We start from the raw sequence: 8587 nt of genomic DNA, 5'->3' as shown, positions 1-8587 counted from the left end.
TCCTGCTCTTTTCCCCCTTATCATAAATAGGTAGAAGTCTTAGTTCTCCCCTTTCAATTCTTTAACTGGGTTGGATTCACCTACAATACACCTTGCAAGTTACAGCTATGTAAATCTGGCTAAGCAGAGTTCTCTGGTCTTATCTAGTTATTTCTTTAATTTATATTTTTAAGGCTAGAAATTCTTACAGAGGATAGTTTTTCTCCAGACTTGGCAGAAGTCTGGCAGTTTATGGGTACATTTGCTACCTAACAGTTTCCCAAGCTGAAGTTACCACCATAGGAGTAACCCTGGCATTGACTCAGTAATTGTTGTATGACAAGGTATAGACATGCTCATGAAGTGGATAACATATTGGCAGGAGTGTGAAATAAAGACAGAAATGCTCTGGAAGAGACCCAGGCCGAGCCATAGGACATTTCCAGTTTTTTTCTTTCATTTCATTGATACAGTTATATCCAGGTGCTTTTACTAGAAACTAAATGCCAGTCTTACTCTGAACTCTTCTTCATCCTTTACTGTAGACCCACATTGCAATATTAATTTCCTTCTTCTCGTCTTAGTCTGAAAGGGACAAAAGCCAGACTGTTTTCCTACAAAATTATTTGAAAAATCTATTTAAAATATGCAAATCCAATGTTTGGAAAGACTCACTTGACTAGGCAGTATTCCCTTGGGAACTATAACTACTCATAGAGTAGAACTATTTTAAGCAAAAACCTGTCGTTAGTATCTCATAAATTTATTGTGCTGTTCATGCAACAAATACAAGTGAGACATGTCTTTATGAGAGCAGTCTGAACATTGGTTTTCTCCTTCAACATTAGCTTCTACGGCTAAGGAAGAACACAGCATATCTGAGATAACATCCACCAGGGAGTGCCAGAATTCACATCACCAACCAGCTTTGTCTTGTGGACTTTTCAGACTAACCCTTGCAGGGGGAAAAAAAAAAGAGCTAGCTCTTGTGACTGGACACTCAACAGATAAATAGAGATTCTTCAGCAAAGATGCAAGATACCATATCAAATAAGATCCTACATCTATACAAAGCTGCTATCCCTGTTCTAGTTTGTTGTTTGGGGTTTTTTTTCTTCAGGAAATACCCTCATTCAAACATACAAAAAAATGTAAAGCTTTAGAAAGAGAAACAAAGGCATCATTTAGAGTGTCTCCTCAGGCAAATAATCGTGAATATGATGGGACCATCGTAAATAGAAGTAAGGCAGTGTAATGAAGAGTTCAAGATGCCATGGCCGTTTGCTTCAGGGTTTTAATAGGTCAGCACAGGTCTTGTTTTTCTACTAGAGCAAGTTCTCATTAACAAAATGTACACAACACACCATAGGAAAAATTAACAGTAAACTATAGGGTTAGTAGGAACTCACAGGGTTGATGAGGGAATTTCCAGAAGATCAATCTGGTTTTCATTTTCTATAAATTGGACAGACCCAAGCAGCTCAAATTAAAGAGCAGAACATATGGCCAGACTGTTTGAACTGCTTGGTAACCAGACGAAATGTATAACAAAGCAAAAGCAATAGCACTGCAGTAAAAGTTTGCTTGTAGGGTTCAGTATAAAAGACCATTGAGCAAGTTATGAATGTTCATAGGAATCTGTCAAACTGGTGTTCCCAAATTAACTTCATACATACAACCTCCCAAATACATGGAGGAGATTTAAATAATGAAATCCATATGCAGCTTAGGTGCTCAAAAATGCTTTGTTTTTCTTTTGAAAGTACCAGAAACAGAAGAAAGGGGAACTGAAAGGTAATCCCACACAAATTTTTCTGGATACTTCCCAGGAAATAAATGTGGACCTTTAAAAGCAAACAAAACACTCACATATATGTGCATGCTGGCCTTGCAAAAAAGCAAGCTGTTTGGGCTTGGATTTCCAGCTGCATGACCCTATTGTTTCATTCAGGCACTTCAGATGTTTCACATGGTGGAAGTCTATTGAGCAAACATATGGAGAAGGAAACATTCCACATGTGAAAGCCCAAATCTGCAAATATTCTGCATCACTACCAGCATGCTGCAGAGTTGTTAATGCAACTCTTTGGGAACCAGGTCATTGTTTCACTAAATGTCACTAGCAGGTGACAGGAGTTATGCAGAAGACATGGACAGTGATGCTTAAAAAGCAAACAAAGAAAAAACATTTTCCTTTCATGCAATGTTTTAAATTAGGCTTCTACAAGAGCTATTGCTACAGCTGAGACTTGGCATTCAGAGGTCTGTTACGGTCTGAACATCCCTAGTGTGAATGGTATACAAACAGCAGCACTTTTCCCCACCTCCTGGTTCCAGGATTAGTCTCCTCTTGTGCACTCTGCAAAGGGAAATTTCCAAGGCTCCGCCTTTGCCAGGATTTCAGAGAGCAGGATGCTTGTAAATTTTACTTTACTGCCTACACATAAGGAGGGATCGTGAGGGCACAGCAGGGAGGGTGTGGGAGAAAGCAGAAAAAGTATCACTGATACTGCAGCCAGAGGAAAAACTAAGCGACGGGTTTGTTGTTACAGGGTCCCAACCAGTGAGCAGTTTATTTTTCTAAATAAATCTGCTTTGCAGACATCCTTTCTTCTTCCCCATTCAAGTTTCAACCAGGAAATAAGTTTCAACCTGGAATAAGTTACTGTTGATTTTATAGGCAAATCAAAGTGTTCAGCCTGCTAGGCTTGCATTTAAAGTTAGTCTTGATGAGTAACTCCTTCAAGCCCTTATATTCAAATAGTGAGGTCTCAGATTCACCTGAACTGCCCACCCATGAAGATCTGTAATACAGGCAGGAAGGCAAAAGGATAGGCATCTTGGGCTTCAAGCCTCAGTTCTAACAGTAAAGGCTCCACATTTTAAGTTAAATCCAAAAAAAACCCAAACCAACCCAACCCACACCTTAATAAAAACTTAAACGGTTATTCAAAACATTGGAATATTTACTAAGAAAGACCAGGAGAATGCTGGATTTAGGTAGAACAAGGGGATGAGATCTCCCATTGCTAATCCCAAATTAAGTACAGTAGAGAGCAGGCACACCCTTCTTGGAAAGGCTGGGCAACCAGCCTTCTGTGATTTGAATCAGGTTGGACCTTCAGAGGCCTTTCATCCCAGATCTCCTGTATTCAGGAAGCTGTCCTTACTGGCAACCTTGGCACCCGACCCTTGTTAAAGTCCTCCTGCTTCTTAACAATGAAACGCAAACAGCTCAGTAAGAGATCAGTGAGCTTCCAAAAGTCTGAATGGAGGCTTGTACCAGCCCATTTGTTTAGCTGGTTTGATGTTGCAACCTGGCTGGTAATATAAAGAAATGAGAAGAATGAAATACTGGATGAAAATGAGATAGCACAGCAGGTTATGGCTTGCGTGTGGCAAATTTGCTTTTGTTCTCCCACTTTGAACACCACCCACTCCTGCTTTACACTGAAGCATAATGGTGCTGCCTGTACTTCTCCAGGACCAAGGATTTCACATCATTTAATAGTTTCTGTAATTAAATATTTGTGAAACTCTAAAATCCTCTGATGAAAGGCACTGTAAAAATATTACCAACTCTTCTACCATGAAAGAACTCCACCCAACCCCAAATACAGATGTTGTACCAAATGTACATCATTACTAATCCAAGACAGAAGTACTTATGGCCTGACTTAAATCCTCCTGAAGTCCCATATGACTTCTGTGAGCTCCAGTAGGGCCCCAAGAATTCTAGAAAGGAAATACAGGCAAATCAGCCTTTTCTCACCTCAAAATTGGAACCTCCTTTTCCTTAGCAATGACATGAATAAGGATATTCAAAATTAACCGTAAGACCATTTGCTGCTGATAGCTTATGAGAGGAATTTTTATGTTCTCACACCGAGTTCAAGACTTAAGGCTGCTAGTAAAGCTTTTCCATACTGCTGTATGATTGTTCCACATATTAATGCAAGACTCTACAGTGCCCTGTCCCTGCTCCACCCGCTATGGATTTGTACAAGTAGTAGATGATTATTTTTCTATTTAGCATTTCCCATACTCAAGGAAATGTCTAAACACTAAGCTGAATATTTATTATTTGTTCATAGACCTGAGATATCAGTGCACAGACTGACCTTGTTATGGTACTAGTGAGTAATGGCAAGAGTTGCTGTATCAGACCTGGCCCAGCTATGCCAATGCTAGGTAGCCACTCTCTGGTTTGGGGTTTTTTAAGAAGAAATGGGGGCAGGAAGAACACTTCAAAGACTTGAACACTTCACCACCACTCCTGGTCTGTCATGCAGAGAAGCAGATGAGTAGAATTGTAATTGTTTGTTGATTACCACAGGAAAGTTCGTTTGCTGGATCTTTTTAAACCTCTACAACAGGATTGTGTGCTTCAACCTACTTAGCACAGAAACAAAAATTACTTCAGTGTTTTCATCCTGAGGATGGTTGGCATCTCAAGTGGTACTGCACTCTTTTAGCTCCTTCTAGAAAAAAGACTGTACCCATTGTTCCAAAAATCTGCCACTGGCTCACTTCTCTTACCTTGGCTGCTGCTTCCATTGCTGGCCTTGGCAAATGAGAGAATTATGGTTCAGCTCTACAAAGAAAGAGTCCCATGTGCTGTGCAGGACCTGAGGCCAGCCTCGTCCATCTTCTCAGCTTTCAGCTTCTTCAGTGCTTCAGTAATTAGAATTATCAGGACTAAAACATTGTGGACATTATTGCTGCTTAGTGTGAGGCTAACAAGAAAGTTCCAGATTTACAACATTCTGGCCAGACAGAGAATTAAAAAAAGTTACAAATCATTGCCCAATTCCAGGGATACGTACTCGAGGATCTTATTTTGCCAGACTCTGAGTGAACTTTAGCCTCTAGGAGAAATCTGCCTGCATTTTTCTAATTGAAATACCAGTCAGACCAGTGGCGGGATGCAAACTAACATGCATGAAAAATAAAGGTTCAATGACCCAAATCAATTATGTTTTAAGGGCACTGCTCTGGACTCAGTAGGAAATATTTTAAACAGGAAAAAGAACTAAATAGGATCATTCATTGAACTGACCTGGAAATGAGACAGAAATTTGGTAACTAAGTTCAGTGCAAGCCAGTTTTGTGCACCAACTGTTGTGGATTACATAAAAAAAAAAAAAATCACTCACAAACCAAGAATCCCAGATATTTCTTAGAGTCAAATAATGTTTCAGACTTCTGGATAGAAAAGTGAACAGTGCAATAAAACAAAGTTCTTATTCCTTCCTTGAGCCCAGGCAGTGTAACACAGTTTACTTCCAGACATCAAAAAAGCAGTTTGTAGAAATCCTGAAATTGCACCTTTATTAAAATAGGACAATCTGCAGGTCTTCTCTATAAAACAAAACCAATAATTTCAAGCAAATACAACCGCTGCAGATCAGAACAAGCTACTGTGGTGTGGTTGGATTTTTAAAGCACAAACACACCAACTAGGGAGAAAGAGCTCTACTGCTTCAGAACATATGAATGTAGCTGGCTGATCATCCAACCTCTCTAATAAAATAGTAAATATCTGCCAAGGTATATTGTAAACACAACAGGATGCAGCTATGGTAATTAATCAAGATATAAAGAAAATAGGGAAGGACCTATCATTTCCTTCTGCTAAAGCACAGAGTAATTTCACAGACAGTGAAGAGATACTAAGGTCATTGCTAACAAAACTTTCAGATTCTTTGAAGCTGCCTTATTTGTCTTGATTGTCTTCATTATTTGATGCAAAAAGACAGCCTGGTGTGCATATACAGTACTGTACAGTAATGCAAACGCTACCTGGACCTAAAAATCCCATTGAAGTGTTACTAAAACAACCCTCACACCTGGCAGTGGCTGGGATTGGAACCAGACACACAGTACATCTGGTAAAGAACAGGGCTGCTGCTAGCAGACACTGAGCCCTTTGAGGGACATACTTTTCCAGCAATTGTCTAGAAAGACTTGATAAAAGTTAAATATTTTGCCTCCGCTTTTCTTATAGGCAGAAGTTGACCACCAATGAACATATTGTGTGTCCATTTAAAACATTCAAGAACTTCCACATCCTCCCTCCTCCCCGATCAGAAGTGCATATTTTGCTGCTCCAGTTGCATAATTTACTGATTCAGCTGTATGCTTGATTGATCTGGCAGGAGACTGGTACAGTAGTTGAGATTCTGGATACATTGCCAATTGTGCAGCCTGCTTTGTTGATCAGGGCCGTAGAATTTAATAGCTGAAATTTCATACACTTTACTAATCAGGCCACATTCTTTGCTAATTGAGGTGCATATTTTAGTAGTGATTTTTTTTTTTTTTTTAATCCTTCACTGATCTTGGGAAGGATCCTGCTCCCTCTGAAACCAGCGGGATTTTTGCCACAGTCCTCACTGGGAGCAGGACTAAGACTTTCACTAGAAGGTCTAGGATCACTAAGATTTCTTCTCTTAAAAGGAACAAGAAAGGCTTGATTTTTTTCTTCAAGGCAGCAAGTGAACAGAATAATACCAGATGAAGGATGGCACTTGGTATAGAGACCTCCTCCATAAAGATTTGATTAAACAGATAATATTTTATGGATATACAGAGACATAATTTTGACTATGTTGCCCTTTCATCAGGCTTACTTTCTTCCTTCAGGATAAACAAGTCACTTATCTGCACATCTTGTTCCATCTGATACAGACACACAGGAGGAAGCATCATACACCCTATCTTCAAATTTTCTTTCATTTGATCTAACTCCTATTTTTATTTTGTTGTAGTACTCAGTGTAGGATTCCAGAGAGAGCTCTGCTTTGCCACAAAACGTGTTTCAAACATCCACGCTACCTCACAGCGTCCCAAAGTTCCTCAACCCTGAGTGGCAGAGACCACCTTCCTGGATGAAAAGAACAATTCAGTTTCCTATACCTCAGTCAGACGCTGCTCTTGCCAAGGGAGTTTCTGTTATGGTTTTGTATTATTATCTCTAAGCCAGAAGAAAATTCATTTCTCATAAATCTCTGAATACCTTTTTTCAGCTGCTAAATTGAACTACATTTGAATCACCAACTTAGAGTGGGATGTGTATTTTCTTACTAGCATAGCAACACTATCAGAATGTAGCCAAAAAAAGATAAAAATAATGAAGCCCACGCAGTATAGTGCAGTCCTTGATGAGTGAAGAGCAAGTGCAGCTCACTAAAAAAAATAACAAAAACAGGGAACAAGAGATGTACACATGCGTCCTTTTGCACACATAGATTCCACTGTCACATTTAGGATGATAAGCAGTAGAAAATGCCTAAGTTTCATTCTGCAAAAGAAATTGTCCAGATTAAGAGGCTATAGACAATGTGATCAAAAGAATAATTGACACAGCAAGAAGTCAAGTCTGAGAAAGTATGCGGGAGGCTGCTGCTTCTTCATTAAGGAGGCAGTTTCTTTTCTGTAGTGATGTTGGTCAGTACTTTAGTTCAGATACTGCCTTATAGGAAATCAAACAGTGCTGATTTCAAAAAACAACAGATGTTGGCTAGGGAACACAGAGAAAAAGAAAAACCGAGCAAAAATTACACAGCTTGCTGATGGGTTCAGTATCCCACCATTGCCACTCACATGCAAAGGCACATCACGCAGCTAATCTTCAGTCTATCTCATGAGTCTACAGGCAAAGTTAGAACAAAACTAGCACAGGAAGGATGTAATAACTTAGGGCAGCTACCAGGTTTTGTAGTTTAATAAGAGAAGTATGCAGCTGGATGAGGGTAAGCTTGCAGGTTCCACAATGCAATTCCGAATTAAAAGAGAAAAGACAAGCCCCCATAACTGTACAATTCAACAGATTTAAGTGTGCACCTTAGTGAAGTTAATACTTAGTACTTCAATGCCAGAAACGTGGCTTAATTAAGAACCTCTCACTGTAGCTATCTTCACTAGGATACCAGAGTGAGATAAAACATCTTTGTTTCAACCACAAAGTCATTGCTCTGTTCGTATGTGTATCAGGCAGAATTACAATGCTGGTTTCCACCAGGGAAAGCAACCGCCCATGTTTTTTTCTTTATATATATGTAACAAAATACATAAATGTATGGAATATCATTTTCTTATATTGTAGTGGCTATGTTTTATAGATCTGAGAATCTCAGAAGTGTCCAATCTTTTTCCTATCAGGGCCCCCAAGAAAAGTCTCGGTCACTTCATTTGGACCAGGACTGCTTACCCCTCCCAGAGCACAGAGTGACCGTTTGCTCTGCAGCTGCTCCTAGTTGTGGGGTACTCTGTCCTTCCTCGCCGCGCTGGTCCCCCCGGTGCTCGCCCCGTGGCTCCCAGGCTATTCCAAGGTCCCTGCCCTGAGAGCTGCAGCTGTCATTCGCGCTGTTTACCTGTTCTCTCTCCGTACTGGACACGAGGTGCACCAGACCAGAGAGCACAGGGACAGTGATACAGCACAAGGTGGTTGATTTGGACTCCTTATGCCAGGCTACCCCTTTTTAGGGATGTCTTTGGGCAAGCACTCTGATTTCTGCTGGACGTGCTGCTCTACCGGTTTCCAGGGGGCTTCCACCAGATTTCGGGTCTGGCTGTACCGAAGCGGAGGGGGCGATACGGAGAGCCT

Source organism: Merops nubicus, unplaced genomic scaffold (assembly GCF_000691845.1).
Source record: "Merops nubicus isolate BGI_N331 unplaced genomic scaffold, ASM69184v1 scaffold22458, whole genome shotgun sequence".
Lineage (NCBI taxonomy): Eukaryota > Metazoa > Chordata > Aves > Coraciiformes > Meropidae > Merops > Merops nubicus.
Note: the sequence above shows the minus strand (reverse complement) of the source record.